The sequence below is a fragment of the Heliangelus exortis genome, chromosome 18 (genome assembly GCF_036169615.1).
Source record: "Heliangelus exortis chromosome 18, bHelExo1.hap1, whole genome shotgun sequence".
Classification (NCBI taxonomy): Eukaryota; Metazoa; Chordata; class Aves; order Apodiformes; family Trochilidae; genus Heliangelus; species Heliangelus exortis.
Genome location: NC_092439.1, coordinates 7,728,958 through 7,745,170, shown reverse-complemented (window position 1 = coordinate 7,745,170; position 16,213 = coordinate 7,728,958). Strand labels below are relative to the sequence as shown.

At 41.0% G+C, this 16,213-nt stretch overlaps 1 protein-coding gene across 13 annotated transcripts in view; it reads left to right on the top strand.

Moving 5' to 3' along the window:
• The first annotated feature begins 766 nt into the window (after positions 1–766).
• Positions 767–16,213, top strand: part of BMAL1 (basic helix-loop-helix ARNT like 1) — a 39,420-nt gene continuing 23,973 nt past the window's right edge. For 5 of the 13 annotated variants that reach the window (XM_071762327.1, XM_071762326.1, XM_071762323.1 and 2 more), the window contains exon 1: positions 860–1,014. The gene's annotated coding sequence lies outside the window, so the exon portion shown is untranslated. The other 8 variants (XM_071762324.1, XM_071762319.1, XM_071762318.1 and 5 more) reach the window with 7 other exon arrangements.

Sequence of the window (16,213 nt, the reverse complement as noted above, 5' to 3'; positions counted from 1 at the left end):
AACCAAAGTGCGTGATGCAACACCAAGTTGTACCCAGGCACATGCAACATGCGTGTCAGACACTAGGCCAGGATCTGCCGAGGCAGGCGGCCAATATCGGGAGCAACGGTGCAGCCCGCCGGTCCAGCTGGGGCGGTGATAATCCAGAAGGTATGAGGCAGATAGTGACCCCACTGTGAAGAAAAGCAGCGCACAGCCAGGCAGCAGGGTCCCCGCCTGGTCAAGAGTAGCTCCGGCTCACTGAGGCGAGCAGGAGGCGTCGGGGCAGCGGTCGGGAGTCGAACAGGCACTGGCGTCGTGTCTGTGCCACTGAGGCAGGGGAGGCGAGGCCTAAGCACAGGCAGCCGCCTTGCCGCCGAGGGAAGTGACACCACGGCCTGCCGCGTTCACCTTAACGCCTAAAGAGGCGACACCACGGCTCATGCCGATGTCACACGAATGACACAGAAGCACGGACGAGCTCCAGCAGCGGCACCGAGGCAGGGAAGGGAGCTGTTAAGTGCGCTCCGCCAACCCCGCCGCCGGGCAAGCCAGGGGCAACCCTGTGGTGCTCTCCGCAACCGCCACATCCGGGTCCCCCGAGGCGCCTCACGGGCAGGGCGCACGCGCTCCTGCCTCTGCCCATCAACTCCGCCTCAGCCGAGGGGGCGGGCTCAAAACCGCCACCCGCCCTTCTGATTGGTTCCCACCCCAGGGGCGCCCGGGGATTTGCCGCCGTTCGGTAGGGCGGGCGTTGTCCGGCTTCTGGGTGGCCATTGGGCAGAGCCGCCGGGGAGCCGCTCGCCCGTTGGCGGGCGGGCGCGTCCGGTCTGGGGCCGGAGGAGGGTGCCATTGGCTGGAAAGTAGGTTAGTGGTGCGCCGTTGGGTGGCAAGCCAGGCGGAAAGTAGGTCAGGGACGGGGGCTGCCTGCGCCCGGCGCCGCTCCGGGCGTGCAGCGCGTTGCCGAGGGACAGCGACCCCCTCCCCCCCTCCCAGCCCGGGCGCGGCGCGGCGAGGGGGCGCGCGGAGCTTGCGGTGAGCCGGGGACGGGCAGTGGGCGACCGGGGGGGACGAGGGGGCGCTAACGGGCGGTGGGCTGCTAGGGGAGGGCGGTCGCGTCCCCGGCTGAGGAGACGGCGCCCCTCTGGAGGGTGGGGAGAGGCCGGGGGGGGGCCCGCCTCAAGCTCCCACCTCGCCGGAGCCGCCTCCTACGGCAGGCCCTGGGGAGCTCCCTGTCCCGGCAGGGATTGGGGGCTGCAGCTTCCTCGAGGGGAGGGGGCCGGAACGGGGCGGGAAGGCGGCGGCGGCGGGACCCCCCGGCGCTGACGACGTCAGTGCCTGGCTGTGTCCCTTGACGCTGGGACCGGTGGCCGCGAACGGAGCGGCCCCGGTACGGGCTCCCTCAGTTGTGTGACAGGACCCGGAGGTGACGGGGCGGACGCGAGTAGCCGGCCCCGGGCCCGCTGCCGGCGCTGCAGCTCGTCCGGAGCCCGGGGGCAGAGCTGGGGCCGGGGGCCGGCAGCTCAGCGGAGGCAATGGCAGGCTTGTTCCTCCTCCCGGGTTTTGAGTTATTCTCCTCGGGGATATGGAGGCTGAGGTAAGTCACTGAGAGAGATGTTGCTGCCCTTCCTCTGCAAGAGGGACGGGTCCCTTCCACCTCCGTCCAGTAGCTGATCCCTTGGATCTTTTTCAGTAAATCAGGTGCCTTGTGCTAAAGTCTGCTCTAGGTGAGGCCCGAGGAGAGCGTGTATTAAACCCCAAAGTAAAGGTAGTAGTTGGAAATTCCTATGGGTTGTGGCCTCTCTTGCACGGAGGCCGGTCCCGCCTGCGGACCCAGGGAGCCATCCCGTAGCTGCGGGGCTCTTCGCTTCCTAGCGGGGCAGCTCGGTCACTCCCGAGTGTTCGATGGTGAGCGCGGGAGTCCTGAGGCAGCCTCTCGGCCGCTTTTATTTCTCGGGCTGTTTCTGACAGCTGTGTGTCTATGCTGTCAACAGGAGAATGAACGCTTTGCTTTGACAGTGCATGTGGAACACTAGGAACGTAAAGGTGGCTTCCCAAGATCAGGATTTTGCGCTTCCCCGCTGGGAAGGCAGGGGAATCGGTTTGAATTTTTAATTGCTGAGGTTTCTGTTACTCCGGTGCCTCAATTATAACATCTTTGGAAAGATTTTAATATTAAATAACGGTAAAGAAACGAGTGGGTGTGTTTTCATGCTTTTGAAGCAAGTATGCCTTTAACATTTTTAAGTGTTTTCTTCATATCTGAGGTAGAAAGGGTCAGCTGCAGAGAGAAATTGCCTTTTTATACAATTTTGAATCTAATCTCTTTACAAAATTTATTCAGTCTTTAAGCAGAATTTTCCTCAAAATGCTGTTCCTTGAGCATTGAAAATGGAGTTTTATTTTAAATAGCTTAATATTAAGGTACCTGTTCTGCTTGTTTCGTGTATTTTCTTTTACCAAAAAGACTTTATAAATTGAAACAACTGATGATACAGAGGCTATTGCTAAGTTTGTGGGGGGAAAAAAGAAAAGTTGTTTGTTTTCATTAAGTATTAATACTAGGTTACTGTCTCTCTACATGGTCTTGCAGAAGGCTGAGGTTTAACTCTGCCCTCAAAAGAATGTGTGTTTTGTATGCTCAGGGAATACATGGATGTAAATAGCTATTTCAAGTGTCAGAAACTACAGACCTCTCATCTGAATATTATAAACCACAGTAGCCTATTAAAGGGAAAGTCTTTACTACTACAGAGTTTTGTGGGTTTGTATTTCTCATGATAATTCATGTTTATTTATGCCTACTTGTAGAAATGGAGTGTGTAAAATAACCCAATAAAATATTGTGGTTAGAGATTAATATGCTGGTTTATCCTGTATTTTCTTCCACACTGCACATTTCCATTGTCTGTCTGTATGCCAGCTGTGGCATATGGTGCTGTGTAGATTCAAGGTCTCTAAAAGAAGTATATTGGGAGGCTTACCTAGCCAGAAAGAAGTACCACAGAGAACCCAAGATAGCTGGTTTGGTTTCTTCTTCCCTACAAGGCCCTCTGGGGCGACATGGGAGTGTCAATAAACCCACTTAGTTGTTGGGATTCCACAAAGCCAGAGCTGAAGTTAGGGCCATTGCTAAGGATGTATTTGGAAGGTGATGTTTGTAGGGGGTGTGTGCTTGTTACTGGAGGCTTCTTTTTCTTTCAAATACCTGTTCTCAAAGATTCTTTTGGGAAACGAGTAATAGGAACAAGTGAAAGTTCATTGGATTTACTTGGCAGAGCTTAAAGTTACATTAAGTTCCTTAGCACTACGCAAGACTATGGTGACAAAGCTGAGACCTGATGTGATATTGGCAGCTTGCATGCTGCAGATGAGTAAGAGTGGTTTTCAAAGTGAACTGGTATCAAGCATGCTGGAAATACCAAGAGATGTGTAGGTTTATCTATATCCCTATATAATACCTATATCCCAAACTATTAAAAAGTTTAAATTTCTCAAAAGCTAGGTTTCTTCAAGGAAAGATGTGCAGAGGCATATAATATACAAAAGATAGCAAAGAGAAGCCCAGAATAAACACATATTTTTAAGCTTGGGTGTATTGTTGTTCTCAGTAAGTATACAAAATGTAAAGCATACTTAAGATTTCTCTATTTTTTTACTGTGTTAAACATGGTTTGAAATGTTGATTTTTACCTGTCACCATATTTAGAAAACTTTAGACTAAAAAAAGTCAGTTTTGATAAGCAGCTGAGCAGTAACTGACTACAACTCAGCACTGACTTCTACACTTGGTTGCTGAAAGCTGTGCTTGATCAGCCTATAGAAATTAGGGTCTGTGTTTTAGAGGTGCTTGAAAATGAAAATAAGATGTTTTGTGGCCGTTTCAGAGGTGGTGAAAGAGATATCAGTCTGAGTCTTTGCATCTTTTTAAGGTTTACTGTAGGTTTTAGATGGTGGACTAATAATGGACTGAAAAAGTAAAGCAGAGGTTTAATCTGCCTGTTGTGTATGTATGCATATATATGCGTATATGTATGTGGCAGTCTTGCATTGTAGTAGGAAATATGTTCCAGATTTAGTTAGATCAAATGCATACTAGTGACTTTTGCATACTCCTAAGGCATTGTGTAGATGAAACTGAAACAGAACACAGAATGATGCACTTGTAAAATGAGAATACTTTTCGTTTTAAGAATTAGTGTATTAAATTCTTTAGAAAACCTGTTTTAAGTTTTGTTTGCAATCTTTTTGTGTGTGTAAGAGATCCCTGTTGTAGTTATCAAATTGATTTTTATTCGTTTAATCACTTTGAACATTGTAAAATAGCCTTTGTAAATTTAATTGAACTTTACATTGAAGGAGGTGATTATCAAGGTGAATAGCTCTCTGGTGTGGACTACATATTGCACCTGCCTTTTTTACCTCAATTTGTTGGAAAAAACTGTAAGGCTACTTATTCAAGGCCCAGAATTCATCTCCTTGGAAACCTGATCTTTCACCAGATGTTGAGAAATGTAATTTCTTTTTTAATCCATTCTGCAGAAGAACACAGATCAAAACAGCATCTTCGGGCTTTGGTAGTCTGGAATATTCATTAACTAAAAAAATATTCTGACATTTCAGCCTTTGTCCCAAAGCAGAGTGATAGTTTCTGTTGTATTTGATATTAATTAAGATTTGGTTTAGCTGTTGCTAAAATTCCTGTAGTGGTTGTGTAGTTTAATTCAATTCAAGATCTGTCTGATAATGTCTTCTTGATGTGTACAGTGCAGAACTGTCAGTGTTCCCTTTCCTGGTTTATGAGGATTCATCTTTTCTGTGTTCAGGTCATCTTTTCTCCCTTGCAGCTGCAAAAAGATATTTCTTAGCCAAGGCATGCAGAATTTGTAACCTTTTCAGTCTCCAGCCATTTGAGAAGCTGTTATTCAATGTCTCTGATGTCAGACTCACTTCTAGGTCAGCTGGTGGTGTCAGAACAACTTGTGACCCTGAGCTGAAGCCATGCCGTAGTTCAGTAGGTTGGTCTTCTGTAGGAATGGTGCCAGTAGGCTACTTATAGAGCAAGAAATATCATTGGCAGGATTTTAAAAAGGTAAAATAACAAACCACACTTCTTGTGATCTAAGATGTTGATGTTCTCTACTAACCTTAAGGAAATCCATTCATATGAATATAGGCAGCTGGGAAAGACGGTTGTAGTTTTCATGCTTGTTTTTTGACAGTATTTTCCTTGCAAGTGTTAGTAGGCTCTATTTTCCACAGTACAAGGCAATTTAGTGGTACCTTATGTAAAGAAAACAGCAAACATAAATCCTTAATGGTCCTTACTTGGTGTGGAAATACATCTTCAAATGAGCAGTTGTCATAATGCTGGGAAGAAAGATATGTTTGACAATTTCTAAGCAGCGTGTATTGGCATTGTGTCTCTCAAATCACTAATAGGGAAGGCATTTTATAGTAAATCATGCATGCTCATTCAATTGCAACCATTTGCCTTAATTCCTTTCTGTGGCAGCTAAAAATTAGTTAATGGAATCCATGTATTTTAAAGAGTGGATGTGGTCTTGATACATGACTACTCTGAAAAACCCTGAAGTTAGTCTTGCCTGTTTGGAATCATTGTAGATTTTGGAGGGAGAATAAAACAGGACTATCAGAACTCAGAAATCAGTATTAGTATTGATTTTATTCTTTTTATATTGGAAACTTCCGTAGAGTAGCTTTGACTTATCTAGTTTGCCTGTCAAAAAAGAGAACATCAGAAAGACCAGTAGAAATTGCTAAATTATGCTGTACTGCATAGCAATAGAGTGAAGTGATGAAGAAAAGTTACTTCCTAGAAAAAACAGGAGGAAATAAGACTGACATACATTTATTTTAACTTTTTTTGAAGAACGTTTTTTCAGTCTTTAAAACTTTAATAGCTTCCTTTAACTGGTTCGATTGGTTTTAGTCTTGAATTATTATGAATAGATTTATCTTTATTATCTATGGGTTTCTCTTGGAGCATTACAAAATTCAGGACTTCTGTTCCAATTTGAAGCAAATAGTAAATAGTAATATAACTTCTAATACTTACATTGTGTGTATGCATTTTAGTTGTGTTGAGAATAACAGCAAAATGGCTTTGGTTTGAGTTCGGTATTTTTATATACTCTTCACTCAAGGACCTCTGGTAATTCTATTTTAAATCCTTGTGAGATTTGGGCTTTATGCTGCAATTTGACTACTGGTGTACTGGTTATAGTACCACCTTTTACAACAGTATTTATTTTGCCCATAGACTTGAATGGCCTAGTTATTTTTCAGGAATAACTTTGGGGTCCAGAATACACTGCAAAAACATCAGCTGTTAGTCTTGTAGGTTTGTATTAGAATGTGTTTTCTGACCTTGTCTTGACAGTGCTGGGTTTTCCAGTTTGCAGTTCTAGAATTGTTGACTGAGAAACAAGACACCCATTTATTCCTGTGTTCCCTTTCTCAATATGTTTTGTTGCTAAGCCATTTCAGGTAATCTTTGAATTTGCATTTAAAAATTGGTTTATTATAGTTCAAATTAATTCACCAAGTCAAGGAAAAAAGACAGTTTTAACACTGTGCTGTCAACATACTAAGAATGTTTTCGTGAAAAACAAAGTATGAACAGAAATTCTGCATTAGCTTGGAAGTTTTTTATTACAGATAGTGTAGTTTTTCACTGTTTATTTAGAATTTGTCCTGTTTCAAAATATTATTTTGCTACAATGACAAAACTAGCCACTTAATATTACAGTTTATTTTAGAAACCTGTCCAGTCAGTTCAGTGATTTCTTAGAGAGGCTTTGTCACATGAAAACATTAGAATTGCTGGAAGTGCTTTCTCTAATTGCTGAAGAGTAATGCATTCAAAGTACCAAATGCGTGGGTCCAAATTTTTGAAGTTCTAGAAGTTATTTGTACTTTAGGAACATTATCACTTTACCAGCTCATAGCAAATTTTAACAATTTGAATACAGCTGATGCCCCTGTGCAAGTTTTCTGACAGTGTCCTTTAAATAGATGTTCCTCCCAAGAATCTTAGGCTCACTGACAAAATTTTGGAGACTTTTAAGGACCTGAGGAAATGCCAGTGGTCAGGGAAGTGTTACCAGGGCTGTGCTCAGGTACTTGGACAAAAAGAAAAAAGCTATGGCTGAAAAGAATTCTCTCTGCCTTTGGTGCCAAGCAGCCTATCACACATGAATCATTTGCAACATCCACTGGCTGTTGGATGTACTTGGAAAGTAGTTTCAATGATTGTTGGAACTGGATTGTTATGAACAAAGTGGCTTCCATCAAAACTCCCAGCTCCTTCCTGGCAAACCATTTCCATCCATGTATCCCATCCCTCTGCTCTGTGATGGCATATGTGTGGGGAATCTGCTGTGACTCCAGGATAATTTTTTTCCCCCTGGACACTGATTTGGGACTACTCAGTTCACTGATACCACACAACTTGTGGCCTCATAAGCATTTGTGCTTCTGTGCTGTTTTATATATGTTACATTGCAGCCTTGACATGGAAGAAGAGAATTTGCAGCAAAATAATCTTGGAATAAGCTGTGTTGGGTTATTTCTTTGATAAAGCTACATAAAAATAATAATAAAAAAACCCTCACAAAGAATTTATTTTGATGCTGATACTCAGAAGCCAGAAAAATAACCAGCTTTTTACTTTTATCTCTGGAGCTACATAGTGAAACTTTTCACTATTTTTAATACTCTTTTAAAATTACTTTTCATAACAAGAAAGAGTAGCTTGGCTAGACCTCTGACTCTTTTCCCTTTCCCCAGACTGACCCCTGTGCTTCTGGGTTTCCAGATGAACAAATATAGAAGTGTTTCAGATACAGAGATCTCTCAGGAGCCCATTCACCATGATGACTTCACTGGAGCTGAACACTCACACGTCCAAGTTGTGGTCAAACTGATAATATATCCAGAAAATGGCAGAGACCCAGCAATGTCTTGTCAGGCTTGGCAGGAAATTTGGAGGAAATGGAATATAGGAAGGAGACTAAAAGGAAGTATAGTTTCTTTTCCATCAAGACAACAACACATGGTTTGGATTCTAGTCTGCTAATTGGGTGTTCTTCCGCTCCCTTTCAGGGAAGGAAGCTGTCTGTTTGAAAACAAAACAAAAAAAACCCCAAAATTCTTGAACTGCTGTTTGAGAATGATTCTCTATCTTGTCACAGATCTTGTCTTGTGCTTTTTAGGCAAAATTACTGTGCCTTTTAGAATGGGAATTGCTCAGACAATTAGTTAGCCTCCATGGATTCATTCATGGTGTGCTGTAAAACTTGTGTAATCAGTTCCTTTGGCAAGGCTCTCACATGCATACGTTGTATTTTTAAAAACAAATATTTTGTCAGTGATCTGACTTCTTCTAGATTTAGGATATCTCTATGGCTTTCTAATTCCCTGTAGCCCTAAAGACACTGAAATGATGGTATCCCCAGACACACTGGGAAGAGTACTGGTTTCTGAATTTGTCAGTGAAACCTTCTTTTCCATTTTTCTGCTAACTTTTGCTTGGTGACTTAGGAAAACTGGTCTTTGTCTGACTTCATTTACCAACAAAAAACAAAACCAAAAACAAAACAAAATTTCCACCCTAACTTCCCTGTGTGTGGCTTTTGGTTTATTTTGTCTCAGGTCTGTTGAACACTGTTTGCTTTTGTGTGTGTGTGTTATAGCAATGCTGATGTTTTGAAACAATACCCCTTGGCAACCAGGTCAGAGAACAGTAGTTGTATAGGTTGTCAGGTTTGCCTGTAGACAGGACTGGCAAATGGATTTTGAAGGATTTCAGGAAGCAGGAAAAGGAAATTTCCTGGCCTTCCAACACCTGGAAGAACCTTGATGAACTGCCAGGTTTCTACTTAAAGAAGAAATATTAGGAATAAGCACAGTTAACTTCAACTTCCCTTTCTAGCAAACCTAATCTCATGTTATACTGAAGTACCATAGTTTTCCACCTTCAAATACAATACAACATAACATAGGCCTTTTAACTCCTCCCTGTGATGTAATTTGGCTCAGTTTTGTTTGGCAAGAGCGTGTAAGTTCCTCTTCAGTCATTCCTTATGGTGTAGTTCTGTATTTTCCATGCAACCTTCCAAAAGTGCACTCATCAGAATCATTTCCACATATGAGCAAATCACTGTCTTCCACTCTTAAAAGAGGTGGTCAGTCAGCTCCTGCTGCCTTCCTCTATTATTGTGTTCTGTTTATACTCATAGTTTTCACATCACTGCTTTTCAGTCTGTAAACATCAGTCATCTCAGTACAATTATATTTTGATGTTTTTATGTACCATTCTAATACAGAACAATGTTTCTTAAACCTAACTTACTTGGGTGTTGAATAGCACTCATACAGGTTGTTTATTGACTCAGCTCCTGTGTATTTGAGATAGATTGGTTTTAACTCAGGTTATTTATGTATGATGTTAATTATGGCATAATTTTAATTTAACTTCCCTGCACTTCTTGAAGTGTTTCTGGAAAACTGATAAGAGTTCAAGGGATGAAGTGCATTGTGCAAACAAACCTTGTAGTGGGATATGAAACAAATGAACTGAACTTCAGTAGAGGAAAAAGGAAGTCACTGTATTCATCCTTCAGTTAATGACCTGATAAGGATACCTGGCAGGAGAAAATTACATGAGATTTAGTAGTAGTAGTAGTAGTAGTTGAGGTGACCTACTCAATTCAGACCAGAAACCTGGGGGTTTTGAACAAGAGGAACTAAGCTTTGGAACAGAGAAGACTGAAGGAGGGTGATAATTCTTGCCAAATACCAGTTCATCTAGAATATCTTTCCAAAATAAACTTTGTCCTGAATTACAGCATATCAGTTTGTTGTATAAAACAGTTCATGAGGTTGCCTTCTATTGTAGAGGAGATCAGAATATACAATCATACAAGAGAACAAAACTGAATGAATCTGGTATCAATATTAAGATAAAACTTATGTACTTTTCTCTACTCAAGCAATGTGCTTGAGTAGAAGAAAGCCGAGGACACAGCTCTGATCAGGGTGTGAAGTAGAGGGAGGGTCAGAAAAACTTGGAGAGAGAGGGGACATCATCTTGCAACATTTCTTTGAAACAACTTACTGGTTAAAATACCTCTGCTCAGTGCTGTTGTTTCCAGGTACTGCTTAGGAATTCAGTTGTTTAAAACTGGGTTTGAAATTCCACTCATGAAAGCAGATACCTGACATATAAATCTTGTTTCCTGTATTAGACATTTTTTTCTGATAAGCTGTGCTTTTACATTTGCCTTACTAAACCCAGTGTAATATGGATTGACTGAATTTAAATCTTCCATCTGGTATTCAGTAATGTTATGGGGATGACTGCAGGTTAGTTGACTTAAACCAGAGGTAACCTAGAAATGCTTTTTGAGGATGTTGCATACTTTCACTATGGGTATTCTGTATATGTAATTCTTGTAGTAAAAATTTTCTCTGAATACTCAGAAATTCAGATGTTATTTTGCTCAGACTGAGAGAAGGTAAGAGTGACTGTTGCATGCCATAACGAAGACCCAGTAACTGTAGAGTCCTGTCTCAAGCAGTGGCTGTGAGTGGCTGCCTGGCAAAGAATAAGATTGGAGCAAGAATATGTCCTCTCACACTGGCCCAAAGTTATTTTCAGTTCAGGGAGTTAATGAGCCAGATGTGGTGGTAACCCTCAGCAGAATTTCTTTCCATGAGCTGGTCCTACCTTTCTTCAGAAACTGCATTATCTTCCAACCTTGTTGTTATTTGGCAGAGAGTTTCCTCAGCCCACCATCTCATGTGTGAAGAGTTGTGTTGATTTCAACCAAGCTTTGTTTTATGTGATATTTCATGGTTTTGTTGACCTAGGTCCTGTCAATTTTCTAAACTGAAGAGTAGTGGGTTATGTTGTTCAGAACTCAGTGCCTGCCTTGTTCCACAGAGTGAAACTGGAAAGTTTTCCATTTTTCTAATAAATTTAATTGCTGTGGTTTACTTGGATGATATCCAAGTTGTACAGCTCAGGAGCTGTAAGTAAGTATGGACATTTGTAAGTGGTAACTAAGGGACTACATTATTAATATTTGGCATAAGCCTGCTACTTGCAGAAATAAAATCATCTAAACTTACTTCAAGTTTCTGGGGAGGAATGTGAACTGTCTACTGATCCTTCCTAGGTCCTTTGGGATAAGACTGCGTAGGCTGTGGAATGTTCTCTTTTGGAATAAAACAATGGGTTGGAAAAATTGGTTGCAACTGTTAGTCAGATGTCCCTTTGCTCTGTATTTTATCCCCTCTTCATTTGAAAGAAAAGGGGGTGGATCTTTGATTATAAAATTTTAAAATGCAGCCCTCAGTTATACCAAGGGTCTTTTTGTGGTGTATGTGGCTGTTCTGTGTTTTTTTTTGTTTTTATTTTTTTATTTTGTTGTTGTTGGTTGGGTTTTGTTGTTTTTTTTGTTGGTTTTTTTGTTGGTTTTTTTGTTGGTTTTTTTGTTGGTTTTTTGTTGGTTTTTTGTTGGTTTTTTGTTAGTTTTTTGTTGGTTTTTTGTTGGTTTTTGTTTGGTTTTCTGAGCAAGTTTTCTTTCTCTTTTGCCCATGTTTGGTGTTGGCAGAATTTTTTATCTGGGTTGTGCTTTTTTTGGATTGTGTTGTGTTTGGATTTTTTCCCCCTGTGAATGACACACTGTTCCTCTCCCCCCCCCCTTTTTTTTTTTAAGTCAAGATATCTGCATAGCACAGAGACCCTATTAAGTGAATTGCTGGTGTTCCCTGGTCATAACTCTGCCCTTATTAAGGGCATTTATATCATAATGTGAATCTTTGTTAAGAATACAATGTGAATTTTAAAACTTTCTCACTTTCAGTTGTAATGTAAAAGTATGCATTCAAACTTGACTGCTGATTTAAATTAGAAATCATGGGTTTAAAACCTGGAAAAATGCCAATTTAAGTCTTGCATACAGATATACCTCTAGTAGCTAAATGTAGCAGGTTTAGAAATTTGGTCGTTCACTGTCAGCATTTATGTACAGATGCATAAAAATACAGTTTATGAGCAATTTCAGTGAAGGGCTTTCCTGCTGCTGTAGGCCTTTCTCAAGAAAATAAAGCTTGTACTCCCACTGAAGCAATAAGTACAGAGAGAACAGGAACACTCTCTACTGTGTCTATATATTCGTAATTTGTCATTCACAAGACTACTAAGCAGAGAAAATGTCACAGTGCAGGTGTGGATCCGTAGAAAGATTTCAGCACACCTTGCCTTGCTCAAACCATGCAGGGATTTGCATGTTGAAAACAAATCCTGCTGGAGGGCTGTGAATAAGCTGAAAGTGCAGTTAAGGGATAATAAAGGGATATTATAACAGTGCTGTTGACAGGGAGAGTTCTGCTCCTTCCCATCTTCTGGCATGTCTTATCCCCTTGCTTTTCACTGGTTTTGTGTATCTGACCTTCTAGTAACACAGCTGAGTTTGCTAAACCCCTAGAAGACTGCTTTCTGTCAGGTTATTATTCACCCTGATGAGCAGATTGATTATACCCTCTGGACAGGCTCTGGGGACTGTATAAAGTCTGCTGAACTACTAGAAGGGAAATCTGGGGGGAGACAAGAAGAAAAAAGGGAGCAAAGCCACCCCTGTGATAGCACTAAGATGTTGTGTGAGCTGTTCTGTGGAGGTTTGCTTTGAGGATTTCCACAGTATCTCATGCTTATTCTGAGCTAGACAGCTCGGACTTTTTCCAAGCTATACAGCTGTTAGTGAGGTACTTAACACTCTAGACAGGAATGTAAAAGACAGGACATGTTCTACATGTTTTCTCCCTCAGTTAATCACTGGGTTTGCTTCAAGTCTAACTTTGAATATTGTGATTTACAAAGCCCGAGAAGCAAAAATTTCCTATCTGCTGGCTTCAGTGAAGTGCATGTTGTAGGGTGTTCAGGACTCACCTTGGAGATGTGTAACGTTGCACAGAAATTCCAGTTTATCCAAGGGAGAGAAGGCAATAGAAAAAGTAGCTATGCTGTGGCAGAAGAAGCCAAGAGTATGTCACTCAAGCATTCAGTATATTGTATGATGACACATCTAACTTTACTGTTAATGTCCTGTTAAAAGACTTCTTTTGTCATTTTGGTTTGAGAGTTGTTTCAAACTGGTGAAAGTATGATGTGAGACTGGAAGAAGCTGTCCTGCAGTTGTGCTTTCCTTATCCTGAGGCAGTACTAAGCATGACTGTTGGTTGGGCAGTGGCATGGGTAGCTTCCAGCTGTGCCAGCAATGCAGCAATTCTGCTCCTAATGTGCTCTACTAATATGAGTCCTGGCCACAGGGGGGGTGTTGGGAGTTTGCCCTACTTCTCAGTGATGACTGTCACTGCAGTTCCTAACTGCTTTATGTGAATCTCTCTGAAAAGCAGAGAACTGAATAATGACACAGTATGAGCTGTCATAACTCTGAAATGCTGCTTTTATCATTGGTAGCAGCAGATCGCTCATTTAACAAACAGGATTTCAGAAATGGAGGAAGTTATTATTTCTGAAACATTGAACAAGACTGAAAAAGGCATGTGTTTTGCTTTTTTTTTTTTTTTTTTTTTTTTGACATTTGTGTCAAGTGGTAAATTGTCACAGTGTCTCAGTTTTCACTAGTTGGATTTGGATTTAACTGGTAAATTGTGTGACTTCAGGAAACCAAATGCTGAGCTTATTTATGTTTGTGTTTATTGTTACTTCACATATAGCAAAGGGACTCCAGGTGCAGGGACAAGTAGCTAAGGCTGTTTGCATGGGTGTTTCTTAAAACTGGAAGTTTGTAAATAATTCTATATTGTTAAATTCTCCATTTCCACACAAGCTTTGTTAACACATATAGTAGCTATGCTGGTACTGTGTGTTCTTCTGCAGATGTTTTTTTTTTTGTTTTTTTTTTTTTTTAGCAGACTCTCCACTCATATACTAAAAAAGCTGTGGTGCTTTCCTATCCAAAAGACAGTGGTGTAGTTGGAGAAAAAAATGAAGTTGATCCTCTAGCATAGTACCAAGATCGTCTGAAGGCAGAAATATTGATGTTCATACAGATATGATGCATGTGTTTGACAGCTGATTTTGTGAAAAGTTAAATCAAAAAGCTTTTAATAAGTCAAATGGGGAAAATGAACCTGTTGAGGATTTGTGTGCTAAAGGAATCAGTAGAGGCAACTGAGTGGGGAATACCCCAGTTTGGTTCCAGGCAGGCTGAGAATATCTTTCTTTTCCCAAGGTTTACTTTAGAATCAAAGGGTACTGACAGCCTGTCAACTTTTCTTTGTCAGGCTGGCAGAGTGCTGAGAACAGGGATGGCTTCTTCCAGCCAGAGATGGAATTTAGCAGGACCAGAGGGAGAGTGCAAAAACTGGAAATGGAAGTAAAAGGTATAAATGTAACCACCTGTGTCTGCACTCCTTTTTGTGAAATTTTTGCCCTTTTGTTTCTGTGCTTTGTTCCCTGAAATTACAAACTGTTCAGTTGTAGTTTGTCTGGCAGTAGATCACACATACCAAATGCATTTGGGTTTGTTGTAGTACTAATGTGAATGGAAAACAGAATCAACTGCATACAGTATGTATAACAGTATTTGGAGCAGGGGATTCAACCCAAAGCAATATGCAGGAAACTAGGTTTGTCACCTTAATAAATGCACTTTGGAGGCTAAAAAAAGTATATAGTGTTTCAACCTATTGAACTGAAAAATGACTAACATCTCTGAATGCCTAAGCTTTAAAAGTCAAGTGAGGAAAATTACTTAGGTAGTCATGCCTTGAAATGTATTGTCTCGTTTTAATGCCCACAATTATCCAGGATGAGAAAGGGAGAAGAAAATGAAAACCTGACAAATGCACAGAAAGATCTGGTGAGTGGAAGCTGGAGTAACTAATGGGGTACTAAAAGACCTCTTTGCCAGTGAGAAGAGTGGATTGACTTAAGGCTTGTTCTCAACTGCAATTTTTTAATCACAACATCATACTGCAAGTTAAATTAAAGTACAAGCAGAAGTTACAATGGGTTCCATGATTGGAGTGAGTAAATATTAGGATGGTGTCCTGACTCAGAGCTTCTACCTCTAGTAGAAGTCAATGAGAAAGTGTCTTGCTGGGCTGGTATTTCATTTGGATACCTTTTAGAAGAAACATTTCTTAGAACTTCTTGTGGGTTCTTCTTGCCATTAAAAGACAACTTTGGAGATTATGAACTACATGAGAGTATTTGCCAAGCTATGAGGATACAGGTGCTTCAAGAAGCCACAATAAGGAGAACTTAAACATGCCCAGAGCATAGCACTGTCATAATAATGCTTACAATAAATATTTTTAGGCTTTGAGACATTTATTCATAAGCAATAAATTAAGGATGTAAATTTAACTACATGAAACTCATCTTGTCCAGTTTGAGTAACTGAAGGGTGAAGACATCCTTAAATCTTGTATCTAAAGCATCCATCTGCAATAAAGCAGTGCTCATATTTAGGAGCCAGATGAAATCTTGAAACAGAAATCTTCATTTTTTGGACTGCAAGTACAAAAGGTAGGGATTTCCAGTTGTGAGTTAAAGATGCCCTGATTTGTAAATTCCTGCTGTTTGTGCAAATATGAGGAGTGAGTTAAGTATCTTACTTGCTCATCATCTTCCGTGCTCCTGCTCTGGAAGTGTCAGTCCAGGTTGTGGCCTGTTAAGGAGAAATGTTTTTCTAAAAATTTTTGCTTTCAAGTTAACTCTGCAGTGCGGCATAAGATAAGATATTTTGTTGACAGATCAGAAGCAATGTATGCAACTTGGGAGACTTCGGAGAACCACTGCCTCCTCAATTGGGAGGATTTTTTTGTGTGTGTGTGTTTGCTGTGTTGTTGGGTTTTTTTTTTAAGATTTCCAATCAAAGTATGCTTGGAAGCATATAGGCTACTAAAGAAGCCCAAAATAGTTTTGATTAGGTTTTTACTTAGTTATCCAGCATACTTTGATATATTAATGTATTACCCTCATGGTAGGATTGATTTCCCTCTGTCTTTCAGCTCCTTTCTTCTGAAATCCCTTGGGTGACTGAGGGTTGATCATCAGGGTTGTGAAAAAAAACCACAAAACACAAATGTTCTATTGAAACAAAATAGTATCAATATATCAGGCAAATATGAAGTATTCTGATAGCTGCTCCTCAAGTAATGAAAGGAAAGG